Consider the following 14378-nt stretch of genomic DNA (forward strand, 5'->3'; position numbering starts at 1 on the left):
TAAAATTCAAACCGGAAGTAGAAGTAGATTTGTACCACTTCCGGTCTCACTAGAAGATTAAGTTAAATTCATTTTACGTCCCATGATTATGCCCTTTAGACTAAGGCAGACAGACCATTAAGGCAAGTGACTGATGATGGAAAAATCGGCGGAATGAGAGTGTATGAGGAAACAGGACAACTTAGGCTACATGGCCCGGGGAGCGAACCAGAAACCAAACACACCAAATGTAAGCGCTCTATCACTGAGCCACCGTGACCCCTAATACTCATGTAAATCAAATTTAGATAGATAGATAGATAGATAGATAGATAGATAGATAGATAGATAGATAGATAGATAGATAGATAGATAGATAGATAGATAGATAGATAGATATAGATATAGATATAGATATATAGATATATATATAACAGTGTTCCCCATTATTTTCTTTTTCGTCATGCATAAATATTTTTTAAACTAATTTTCTTGAAAACATTTCTTTATTATATAGTGCGATTTGTCTTACACATTTTGTTTGTTAATTTTTTAAAAAGAAAGCATTTTTTAAAATTATTTTTAGATATGAATTTAGCATCCGAAGAATATGTCCAATCTCAGCCCTTTTCCCGCTATTGAAACCGGAAATGGTTGAAATCTATATTTTCCGGTTTCAAGGATTTAGGATTTTAGTTTTCTGGGCTTTCGGCATTTATGGCCATTTATCCCGTCACGTTTGAGAGATGACTTCTTTCGATGAGCACACTATCCGAGGAAAGGGAAGGAAGGAAGCGGTCTGGGACCTACAAGTTAGGTACCACACCGGTATTTGCCTGGTGTGAATGCTTTATTAAGGGTGGCTGGCCTGAAAAAGCGTTTTACACTTTTTCGACCGAGTGCCCCCACCGGGAATCGAACACGGGACAGCTCGCTCCGAAGATTTCTGGTTTCAATATTGAATCATCATAGCTACTTTGGTAATCTACCATAGTTTTGTGGGTAGTGCTCGGTCACGAGACGAGACGAAGCACAAATTTAATAGTCAGATACGATACGAGACAAGACCTTTTCCAATATAAAAAAAATATATATAATTTTCGAGATGAGATAGCCCAAATCTAGTCTCGTTGGCAACATTATGTGTAGCTTCTTCTAATATTACGCCGATACCTCAGTCAGTGTCAGCATTAACTTGAGAGTAATATTTAACCCCTTTTTAAGCGCTCGTAGCTAACGTCAAAAATGGTGTAACGCTACCACACACACACTCTTTTAGTACAGTGTACGGGAAATCCATTGAAATAGTTCTTGTTGACTTGAGTCGACAGTTTGAGTAATTCCACTGCCGAAAACGCGACAGAAAACATGTTGTCTTTAAAGAATACTAATTATGTTGAAGACAACACAACAGCGCCAACAAAACGAATTCCAAAGCTCCTTTCTCGTTGGTTACCTTTCTCTCTTCTACCAAAGAAGATTGAAACAAGTCCTTTTTCAGCAGGAACGAGAGGATACAAATAGCTTCATTTATTAACAAGAGCAAGCAAGGAAAGACGCCGCATATGTTCTTATTAGATATAGTCTGTTAATTATGATCTTTAATTATGATTTGCTCTTACAGACAGACCGTGGTTATTTATTTAGCTGGAAGAAAGAAAACGTGGAAATATGTCAAGGTGTGTAGGGCAATGGATGGGTCAAGCATTACGAACTTTTAGCCTAATTCACTTCCGGTGAGTTCCAAAGAAATACTATATAAATTTATTCCGTATTAGTTTATGCTTTCATGCCTAAATTCAGTGTTAAAAAAAAAACAAAAAAAAAACAGATGATGTCAGTAATAAGTACCTAATCTCTCTAGAGGAGTTCCATAATCCATACCATTACGTAATGTTGTTTGGGTCATTAAGTTAGGAGAGACAGGTTGGCAGGTCATGTAGCAATGAAAGGAAGTAATCTTTTTTTTAAGTTTAACTGTAAATCTAATTGGAAAACGACCAACAGGAAGACCTAGGCGCAGATGGGAATAAAGTATTAAGAAAGATCTCGCAGAAATAGGAATAGAAAGCATAAATTGAATATCAAGTTGGCTAAGAACGGGAGTCAACGGAGAGGTTTTGTGAATGTGGCATTGGTCTTTCGGTTTCCGTAGGCCATAAGGCAGCGTTTCCCAACCGATGTGCCGTAAATGGGCCGCTGGTGTGCCGCGGGGAAATCGAAACAAAATTATTAATTCTATAGCAATCAAATTGCAAGACATAAGGGAAAATGTATATTTGTATTTCACATTACTATGAATCTACAATTTTAAGTTTCATACCGTGTTACTCTTGTGTACAATTTTAATCTTGAAAAAAGTATTTGTTATCATTATTATGACCATTGTTGTTCCTTTATTGTTGCAGACTATTTCGTAACCTGAAATTTTAAAATATCATTCAATCCCTTCGACAAAGCAAACATGAATAATGTTTTAAAAGTAAAAGAAATTTGTTTGTCCGTTCGTTATTTAGTGGTCTATCTGTCTCAGTGAAAGATTGGATACAGTTTTCGAAAAAGAAAGCGTAGTTTTGCAAACCTGACTCCAATATTTCATTGAATTGTTTTCTATTTTTACATTAGAATGAAAAGTAAGCATAATGATTAACCACGGGAGAAAACCAGTGATCAAGCTTTCTTCTCTGTGAGAAAGATCATTAATCACAGAAAAAAAAATACCACGGTATTTTATATTTATAAATAATAATATCTATGAGTGTGCCGCGAGAATTCAAGTTACATCCGTAGTGTACCGCAAGTTGAAAAAGGTTGGGAAACGCTGCCATAAAGAATTAGTTAAGAACATAATGAAGAGTATTTATCAACATTTGAAGATTATGCAAGTCATTACACAATATACTTCAACAATAAATATGGTTTAAATGTTATTACATCACTTCCTTTGTGAATCTCTCATGGCACGAAAGTATTCTGATAACTTCTGTATGAAATGAAAAAGTAAATCGCGGCACAGATTTTGTACATAAATTTACAAAAACGAGGCGAGAAAATCTTTCCGAGAACCGAGACGAAAAAATTAAAATCTTATTTCTCGGTTCGACTTGTCTCGTCCCGTGGGCAACTAAAAACGAGAATGCTAATATTTTAAGAACAAGATCAAATTTGGAAAACTGTTGTCCAAACTGGAATGAAATTAAGTCTTGCTAACTCTACAGAAAGTTGAGAAGTGCAAGCGTTAGATATCGTTACGCCTTCCCATAGATCACAATATTATGCACCATTTTCTCTCTCTCTCTCTCTCTTTCTACAATCCCCTTACGATTGCAGATTTATCATAGACTCTTCCGCCCTTCATTATCACAGTAGCAGGATCAGAGAAAGAGTTAAAATTTCAGCCATTGCTTTTGGACCAATATAACAACGAGACAGTACTGACTTGCCTGCTTCATCACCACTATATGTAAGCACGCCACTATGCAACAATAAACTAAAAAACTATCAGATTGTATATTTTAGTAAGTTCTTTGACATTTAAGAAACAAATATGCCACATTTATTTAATTTATTATGCAGAGTGTCTGAACTAAAACGATCAAATTTCAAATGTTCACAATAAACATAAACAAGCAATAACAGTTTGTTAGGTGGTAGCTTAGCTCTGAAAATTTTAAATAGGTAATGAATAGTAAGGATTCGTTTATTTATTTATTTATTTATTTATTATCGTTCCAGATGACGAAAAGTCAAAATGACGACAAAATGCTGAAAAAGTCTAAAAAAACGTAGAGAGGAATTGAGCATCTCTTAGACATCCTCCGTACCACCCATGGAACAGACACGTAGAAATTACTGATTATACAGTTAAAACTTCATATCTATCTGCTGCATTCATTGTATTCTTTTTAACGTATTAATTAAGTGCGATATCATGGTCAGTTAAAATTGGTGTGTTGAGGCACCTGGTTTAAGTTTGTTACCTTTTCTTTTCGTCAGACGGTCATGTCGTCTTCCAAGGAGTGATTCTCTTACTTCAGATATTTTTGAGTTGAATTTTATGAGAAATTAACATAGACAAGAAACAGGCAATTTATAATATTCCCATCTTATGCTGGAGTGATTCTCTTAAGAAAGTTTTGAGTTGAATTTAATGATAAATTAACATTAATAGACAAGAAATAAGGAATTGTTATATTCCCAACTTACGCAAAGAATGTTTTTTAGAAAATATTTGCATTTCTAAACGATATGTTCATACAAGTACATATACTCGTTGGAAATATTATACATCATTAATATTAATAATACAATGAAGAATAATTTGTTAAAGGAAAGATAAACATTTACTACAACAAATTCATTTCTCAGCTAAAGTCAAGCATTATTTCATTAATTCTTGTAGAATTAATCTGACAACATGTCTTACTGCCATCTATTTTCCTAATCGTGGGAAAGTCTTGCCCCCACAGTGGAATGACAAGTATACCTAAATCAAGAAGAAAAAAAATTGTTAGAAATCCATATTGCCATTATTTTGTCAGAGAATATGATGTATTTGTTCCCACTGCTATACGAGCTTGGTTTATGGAAGCAAGGAGGAAGAAAGAAAAATTAAAAAAAAAAAAACCTCTCCAATAAACATAACAATCCAAGTATCATTGTCAAGTGCAACCAGGGCCGGAGCTAGGCAATTTGCCGCCCTGTGCAATGGTATTATTTTCCGCCCCTCTTTTTCCAGAAAGAACAAATCTTAAAAGCGATGATTTTAAGAGTCCCTATCACTGCGAAATTAAAATACCGCTAATTTTACAGTAATTATGTGATATCTTCAAATAGATAAAAGATAATCGAAAAGTGGATCAAGACCTCCCTAGATGATGTTATTTTGCATGAGGTACCGTTATCACGAGTCACCTAGTAGCTTTCCGTTTGCAGTTATTTAGAAACGCGAAAATAAATGCCGATTTTCTAAATGTCTGGAAATCGAAAGCAGATAAATGAGTCATGATAACTGTATCTCACGCAGAATAATATTGTCTAGGGAGGTCTTGTATGCTATCCCATCATGAGCAACGGAGGGGAGGGAAAAAGGCACTCGCATTCAGAAAGGTCTAAACGCTACAAATATAATCTCGTTGTGTCTGTCTTTCCTTTAAATAATAATCTATTATGTAAGTGAAAGATAAAGCAAACACACCTGGAGAGGAAAAAGGGTAATCCTTTTTATAAAATTCTATATCGAACCTCAATCTCAATATGTCAGTTTGCAATTCCACTGCAACTATATCTTTTATCTTTATTTCTTGATTTTCGTTCTACATCTGTTAAAAAATTAAAAACAAAAACTTGTTTCCACCGTCAATGATAAGAAACTTGTTTGTGATAAAGATCAGACTAGTTTTCATACCAAAAGTACGATAACCAACAAAATGGAACAGGTGTTCACTACTGTTCGAGAATTGAATTCTTGAACTTGACAACAATCAAGCAATTCATGCTAGGATTTATTTGACCATTTGCTTTAGCACTATCAATGTGACCTTAAACTAATGTGACCTAAACATGCTTTATGAATATAGTGTTCAAATAGAAGGTATGAATATAGTGTTCAAATAGAAGGTATGAATATAGTGTTCCAATAGAAGGTATGAATATAATGTTCAAATAGAAGGTATGAATATAGTGTTCCAATAGAAGGTATGAATATAGTATATAGTGTTCAAATAGAAGGTATGAATATAGTGTTCAAATAGAAGGCGTGAATATAGTGTTCCAATAGAAGGTATGAATATAGTGTTCAAATAGAAGGTATGAATATAGTGTTCAAATAGAAGGTATGAATATAGTGTTCCAATAGAAGGTATGAATATAGTGTTCAAATAGAAGGTATGAATATAGTGTTCAAATAGAAGGTATGAATATAGTGTTCAAATAGAAGGTCATCTTAGTAAATTTAACTACCATCACCATGAAGTTTGTTTCCAACAAGATTTTAAGTAATACTGTATATTTATGATAGATTTTGCTGCCCGGTGCAAATGCACATGTTGTACATATGGTAGGGCCGGCCCTGAGTACAACAAATTATCAATTTTGTTTTTGGTTTTCAAATAAAGTGTGAGAATAAGTTTCGAGTATTTTACAATGGTCATTCAGGAAGTTTTATGTCTCGTAATATGGCGCGTTGTGAGATATCTCCAGTTTAAAAGATGAGCACTTGAAAATTTTGCCTTACTATTCTCGTTCTCTGCGGGGAGAGGAGGTTTGATCGCTCACCTCTGGCGCAAGGAGTTCTAGGTTCGATCTCATAACGTATGGGTTGAAGTAAACGTCATCATATGCGTGAGTTTTCTTAGGAATCTTGTTTCCTTTCACATTCTCATTCCACCAATTCTTCCATAATCATTAACAGGGTTGGCTGGTTTAAACCAAGGTGGTTTAAACCATGGTTTAAACCAAGGTTTAAACCAGCTGGTTTTTTCAAAAAAACCAACTGGTTTAAACCAAAAAACAAAAAATGTTCGTAAAAGTGTAAGTGTTTGTAAAATCTTGATGAACACACATTTGTGGGTTATCACGTTTCACTCCCGTATATTATTCGTATTATATTCAGAACTAAATTCCCCATTCATTACTCAAAAAGATTATACTATAAAAGCAACTTTTTTTTACAAGTTTATAAATGTTTATTTTGTGATTTTTTTTGTAGTTGTTATTATTGTTATGTAATTGCAATCGAAGAAAAATTCTAAATATTGTTTCGTTTCAATGTTTACTATTGATAAAATACATCGAAAATGCCGTACTTTTTGTGTGTGGGGGGGTTATACAGACCCCACGAGAGGCATTTAGTGAAATAAGTATCTGTGGTATCTATTTATGTATAAATGAGTCTGAGCCAAAGTGGGCCCAAATAATTCGTATCTTTATTCCCTTTTCTTATTGATATGCAGATTAAGTCGGTGTATTTCTTTAATTTGGACCAATAAAAGTCGTTGTTAACTAACTTGAACTAGATTAGTTCTTCTGTACTCCGTCGTACTTTGAAATTGTTCATATGTAATTAATTCTGTGTAATGGTTTCACTTGTGCAACTGTTTATCTTTTTGTCCTTCTGAAATGACTCTTGACAGTTATATTAAGAAGCATGTAAAGATCAGTACAACGTATTTTTTTTTATCAGGATTCCTTCGTGAGTGAGTCGGCAGACGTATCGCATTTGTGGCCAATTAGTCCTGGTTCCGAGTTCAAATGGAGGACAATTTCTCTCGGATGTAACTCGAGAAGCGGTTTTTATTCCGCTTTACGCTTATGTGACCCCTTCCAGCATAACCCGGTTGTTGCATAATAACATCAAGGCGAAACAAACTTATTTCTGTCCATATATGATATGAATATATAGAGCAAATCATTTAAACCATAAAAACCTGGTTTAAACCAAAAAAACCTGGTTTAAACCAAAAAAACCGGTTTTTTTGGTTTTTTTAATAAAAACCATGGTTTTTGCCAACCCTGATCATTAATCATTCGCCTGCTCCAGTCTACAAGTCATAAACTAGAAATTTCGCTGCGGGCAGCCACACCCACAAGTTATTGACTCATTGTGCGAGATTGTGATTGTGTAGTGTCAAATAATGAAGAAATAATAACAAAATTGAGACGAGAGAAACAAACAGAATTGCCAAATAAAAATAGTCAAAATATGAGACAGGTTGACAAGTTTCAATAAATATTACGGGAAGGATTTTGATAAACATGATTTAATGGTAAAAAATATGAGCCGGCATCGAATAAAAAGAGTTATCATTTTAGACAGAAAGAAATACAAAAGAATGAACTAATACAACGAGTTATTATTAGAAAAATTAGATAAATCTTACTTTTAAAACATAGGATTTAAGTTACTTCCCCATTCTTAGGGTCATCAAATCTAGGAGAATCAGTTAGGCAGGTCATGTAGCCAGGATGGAACAAAGTAGGAACGCTTTCAAAGTCTTAACGACCACTAGGAAGATCGAGGTGCAGATGGGACAATATTAAGATGGATTTCGCAGAAATAGGAATCTGAGTCCAGTTGGCTAAGGACAGAAGTCAATGGAGAGCTTTTATGAACTTGGTATTGAACCTCCCGGTTCCATAGGCCATAGAGTTATTTATTTATTAGTTAGTTAGTTAGTTTGGATTTAGGTTTTTAAAGTCTCATAAAAAAAATCGTACTTCACGGCTGACTTAACTATACTTATAATCTTTTCCAAGTTTGGATTTTTCTTTAGACTATCGAAGAAACTCGTTGTGGGACAAAATCATAAAATAAAGGACTGTCCCTTAAAATCCTTAAGCCTTAAGGGACATTTGGGAATCCTGGAAACAAATAGTGGGGATAGTTGGAAAGACGTAAAGAAAATGCTTAGGGTATTCTTTGAAAAGAAACTGTATTCTAAAGAACGAAGTAGCTGTGGTGGAAGAAAAAAGAGGGAAAGGGAGAATATAGTTCAAAACCCTTCGATTCTTGAGGAAAGACACAACGATAAATATTTAAATGTTATCTGTACAAGCTAAGGGAAGAAATTTTATCTAATATACTGATTCCTGTAAATAGTTTTCTAGAGCTGAATGAAGCTTTCCTCCTTTAGCTTGTATGCTAAGGGACAGCGTTTATGAGGTTAGAGGACCGCGATGTTGCCACGTCTTGCCTCAACCTATCTGGTTAAAACAGAGAAAGAGATGCATCTGTCACCTACTTGCGTCTGCTTATCACACTCCTTTACCATATACAACGTCGAGTCAAAACATTCGTTTCATTCGCTTAGCCCAGACATCATTCGTTGTGTCTCACATTTTACCGATAAAATTTTGCCATGTTTACCGATGTGACTCCCTTCACGAGACGCCACTAGTTAAAACGAAGAGTTTAGAGGAAAACTATATGGAATATAAGCTTTTAATTTTATGGGAAATGACATGACGTATTACGTACGATAACAATGGACCTTCCTACCTTCAGAATAAATTGAGATTCCATTGTTGGAGCACTTCAAGTCACACTGCATTGTAGTTTTAAATAAAATTTAATAGACGTGACTAGGTGGTTCGTCAAAACACACAGTAAAAGCAGAAGTCCTTAATATCCTTGTTGCATAGAGACACTTTGTAGCACAAAAAAACTTCGGACACACGGAAGAAGCAAGGAAAAAAGAGCACTTCCTGTTTCTCACAAACAACTGTTATACTACATACACACAGCAGTAGTAGTAGTTTCTTCACTTCAGCTGATCTCTCAAGTGGTTTCCAACCAAATACACAGCCCTATAGGCCTACTGTGCATTTACACATCTGCGTTTCCATCCCAGCCGTGTCGTTAAAAAGATGTACCAGGGTGAAGTAGGGTGTGCGCGGAGAGGGGAAAGGGTGAAAATCCTGACGAGTTTAGTCTTCAAGTCAAATCTCTTTTCTCTTCGTTTCCTAATCACCCCCATCCTCCTCTTCCTCCCTCCCCCTCGAAGAAACATGGGAGTTTGTACGCGTGTGTTAAAAAAAAAAAAAGATCAGGAACTTGAAAGAAGGCGAGCTGTTAAGGCTTAACTGCTCATTCGAAGAATGCATTTAACTTCAACCCTTTTGCTTCTTAGATTGACCTTTGGTGATGTCCGTGCCAGAACAGAGTTTGAGTGTATGAACAGTTAAACCAACATATTTTTCACTGTCACAACTTAAGATCTTTTTTTTCATTTTCTTTCATTAAGACAACTTCTGAAACAAATTAAAACTAGCAGAGCGCCATCAAAAATTAAATTAACTCCATGTTTTTTAACTATCGAACCTTATTTTTATTTTATTTATTTTTAAATTTATGCTCCTGGAGAACGATGGTTCAACGTTATGGGGCGCTCATATATGGATTGTGGGATTTTATTTTATTTTATTTTTTTCAAGATAAATTTAGTTATAAAGTAAGCTCTGATCAATCATTGGAAATTCAATCTAAAAATTCAGTAATAAGTGACAAGTAAGTGTTTGCGGGTTTGAGGCTAGCCAAGTACAGCAGAAAACAATGCCGGGCAACAGTTAGACAATCAGCAATAGTCAGTTGCATTTTTTTGCTAGATTCTGATTCAGCTGTGTCCGAAGATGAAGGTGAAATTGAGACCAACCAAATTTCATGTTTTTGGCTACTTAATTGCCCCTTTTCCAGTAACCACCCGAAAATTTAATTCCGCACCGAAACTGTTAAAAGTTTTACCGAAACATATGACATGTGTGTCTTAATTTATTTACATACATTTGGCAAAAAAAAAAAAAGTAAATGATATCGAGAAGCAGTTTCTTTTTCTTTTTTCTTTTCTTTTCCTTTTCAATCGATTCAGCGTGCTAAACAAGATTCCATCTTCTCCGTTAATCTTCTATTCAAGCCGGAAGTGGTTCAAATTTCCCATTTCCGATTTCAACGCTTATCCCTATAGAAAGAAACTGGTAACAGCGAGTTTTTTTTACAAACTATTCAGCGTCTCAAGAGTAGATATCATTTTCCCTCTTAATCCTCTATTCAAACCAGAAGTGGTTCAAATTAACGATTCCCAGGTAACATTAAGGGATAACGAGTAGGCATATTCGCTTTTTTGATATGGATTGAACGTCCGAGGAACAGGTTCTATATTTAATCTTATCATTTTTTTGCAGCAGTAGGTTATACAAACGTACTACTTCAACTTTGAGTATTGAATTCGCATAGTTTGAAAGTCTACTGCAGTTTCATATTGTGAAACGAAACTTACTTGTCTTTTTGTACTTAGTATACGTTAAGCCAGGGCGCAAAATTTCAAAGTTAGGCGAACTCGCCAATCCAAAAATGATGGTCGCTAGTATCTTTCACGTACAAATCATAAGAGGTTCCCCCCTTCCCCCCCCACACACACAGCCTTCCGTTTAACAAAGAAAGAGATTACATCAGGGCATAAAATTTCAAAATTAGACAACTGGATTCAGGATAATCAATTTTGAATTGGGCAATTCATATACATGATAAAAAATTTCTTACTTTAAGACTTCACGTTTGTGTATCGCTCTCTCTATGTACTGAAGTACCAGTTGTCGATTGCAGTTTTCGGATCAAAGTCGGGTAGCAAATCATCCAGTGTGTTAGTCTTCAGTGAATTCCTGTAGGCAGTCAGAACTCTGTTGCGACTGCTGAAGCCTCTCTCACATGAAGCAGTACTCATAGGTAAAACTGCACATGTGACAATTGGAACCAAATCTGAAAATCTCGTAATCAAGTTTCACTGTAAATCTTCTCAGGGACTGACCCAACATCAATGAGGGTGAGAAAGGACGGGCGAATTACAACGTTGTGAAGACGCCGAAAAAGTTGAATCATAGGAGTCGAGTATTATTTTGAAATAATTTTATGTGTTAAAAGTTTGATCAAAGGAGTGGAGTATTATTTTGAAATAAGTTTATGTGTTAATAATACTATCATACTCTGTCGAATATTTTATTTAAAAAAAGGAAACATTTGCTATAAATATAATAAATTTGTTAGTAATCAAATTGCATCAATATTTCATTTGTATCATTAAAAAAATTAATGTGATGCATTATTGCCATCTATTTTCTTAAATGTGAGATACCATTGGCTCATAGAAGGATCAAATTACTTCACAGAGAAAACGAAGAACTTAATTTGTACATATACAAGTGAAATAGCTAATTAAGATACATATAGCTGATACTTCGTCACGGAATATGTATGATGCACTTGTTTCCACTGCTGTGTGTCTCGTTTCAGGGGTAAAGAAAGGGAAAAAATATACCTATTAAACCAGCATAACGCATGAAATTTTATACACCGTTGTGCAAATGCAGAACGTAAGAAACTCAAAGAAAGCGAGGGTTTACGTTTATAGTGCTGTATTAGCGCTACTATTACGTCCACTTACAGAGCATATGGCAGGGAGCTTGTATTTCTTAACATGAAAAACACATTCATACATGTTTCGCACCTGTCTTATTGTATTGACAAGTGTTGCAGTCACATGACAACCGCTATCTACTTCTATACTCAGTGGCGTATTTAGGATTTTGTTTCGGGGAGGCTATGCACAACACGTGAATAAGCACACATTTTTTAAAATTATTATTTTGGGTGCCGACAAATTTTAATGAAGTTCCGCAAATAACAAATTTATTTCGAGGGGGGAGCTAGAGCCCGATAGCCACTCCTAAATACGACACTGTCTATACTAATAAGTACATCAGCATTTGACTCAGTACCGTACTGTGGGGGGGAGCAGGGCGACAGCCCCGGGCGCCGAAGTAAGGGGGCGCAAAATTCGGGAGAAAAAGGACACAGAGAGGAAAAATTACTTGGAGTATATGCATGGGGCGTCGTCGTATACTCTCGCCTCGGGCGCGGATTTTCCGCGACACGACACTGATTTGACAACTTCCTTGTCTTCCCTTCTGTACAAGTGACGGAGAAGAAAGAGGAGAATGAATAGCCTAGCTAACAAAAAAAAAAAAAAAAAAAACTTCACAGAAACAAACATGAACAAGATAATAGTGTATACCAGCGTTTCCCAACCGGTGTGCCGCGAATGGACCGCTGGTGTGCTGCGAGGAAATCGAAACAAAATTATTAATTCTATAGCAGCCAAATTGCAAGATATAGGAAAAAAATGTATATTTTTGTATTTCACATTACTATGAACTTCTACCATTGAAAAAATTACTGTAATTGTAATATATTATTCTACATCTATTACTGTATAGCAGACAGTATTTCGGCTCGTACACATTTCCACGGTTAGCTGCTATGTTACGCTTTAATTGAGAGTCATACTAACACCGAGAAATGGAAGCACTTGTACGGTACGCGCCAAGTGAACGTTCGTAGAACATTCATTCGTAGGGATGCGCACGAGACAAGATTTGTGACTGTCTCGTCTCGAAAATGTGCTGTAAAAGTGATGTCTCGACTCGAAAAATGTATATTTTTCTATTGAAAGAGCCGTGTCTCGACTCGAATTTTGTCAGGAAAATCCTGTCTCGGCTCGTCTCGTGCGCATCCCTATTCATTCGCACGTGAATGACAGAACAACACTTTGTTCAACATGTGTGTTTTGACTTCGACGCATCGCAAGCTGTGATTGCAATAATATCACCGGTTTTGGTTAAAACAGCAAAGTTAAAAGTACAAGACATTTGTTCTTGCGTTCGTTATTGTGATCTTCGTTCTTAGTGAAAGGTTGGATACAGTTTTCGAAAAAGAAAGCGAATTTTTGAAAATCTGAGTCCTATATTTCATTGCAATTGTTTTCTATTTTAAAATTAGAATAAAAAATAAGCATAATGATTTAGCATATGGGAAAACCAGTGGTCGAGCTTTCATCTCTAGAGATCAGTAATCACAGAAAAAAAATACCATGGTATTTTATATTTGCACATAATAATAATAATATCTATGAGTGTGCCGCGAGAATTCAAGTTACACCCGTAGTGTGCCGCAAGTTGAAAAAGGTTGGGAAACGCTGGTCTATACTAATGTTGTTAAACATTCTAAAAATGCATTATTTGAATTATGGATTTATCGTATATTCATTATTCGAACAATTAATAATTATTCACATAACTATTACTCATATAACAAATAATAATTCGAGCAATTGATCGAATATAGAAATCGAATGTTCGGATATTCGAATAACAACAAAAATTATTCGCTCTGGGGCTCGTTTCCCATTCAGTTCTATAGCATCCACCCCGTGAGCTATACACTCCAAAGGTCTTCCTTTTACATCCGTAAACTATCTCCGTCTACTTTCTTGAAGTTTTTCTACTACTGGCCTCACTTATACTGTTCTCCGGATCATTTATTATTAATTTTGTACTTCCACGTCACTCAACACATCCATAGCAGCATCTTTATCTTTGCAACACGCAATTTCTGTTCCTCTCTCTTCTTTGTTGTCCAATATTCCGTTCCGTATAATACATGGCAGCTCTCGCTACCGTTTTGTAAACTTTTTCGTTTAAGGCGTATTCGCACCCTACGGTCACAGATTTCAATATGCATAGCCGCAGCGATGGGGACCGGACAAATTTCATTAACTTCATAACAACCCACACTACTGGGGTTATTGTTGATCTTCCACAAGCTACACGCCCAATCTCAAACACTAAGCCTGACATAGTCATTGTCTCCACAAATCTTATCTCACATTGCACTGTAGAAATCCTTGATCTTCTTGGTAGTGATCATGCACCAATCAAGCTTGTTTACAAACCATACTCAGCTACAACCCATTCCTCTTTACCAGTACGAGTGAGCTTGCGTTACGATAAAGCTAAATGGGATCAATATCGTTCACATATTTCAGACCTCACCAGTGATATCACAGAACCGA

The 14378-nt window shown here is 35.6% G+C and overlaps 1 protein-coding gene across 4 annotated transcripts in view; it reads right to left on the minus strand.

Annotated features, from left to right (window-relative positions):
* The window catches only part of LOC145668877 (uncharacterized), a 215976-nt gene that overhangs the window by 42230 nt on the left and 159368 nt on the right, over window positions 1-14378 (minus strand). Inside the window, exon 1 of one of the 4 annotated variants that reach the window (XM_081737135.1) lies at window positions 8978-9283. The exons of the other annotated variants lie outside the window; for them this stretch is intronic. The gene's annotated coding sequence lies outside the window, so the exon portion shown is untranslated. Of the gene's footprint in view, window positions 1-8977; window positions 9284-14378 lie in introns of those variants that run through there. 4 annotated transcript variants of the gene reach the window in all.

This window comes from Thermobia domestica, chromosome 13 (genome assembly GCF_964235325.1).
Source record: "Thermobia domestica chromosome 13, izTheDome1.hap1.1, whole genome shotgun sequence".
NCBI classification, from domain to species: domain Eukaryota; kingdom Metazoa; phylum Arthropoda; class Insecta; order Zygentoma; family Lepismatidae; genus Thermobia; species Thermobia domestica.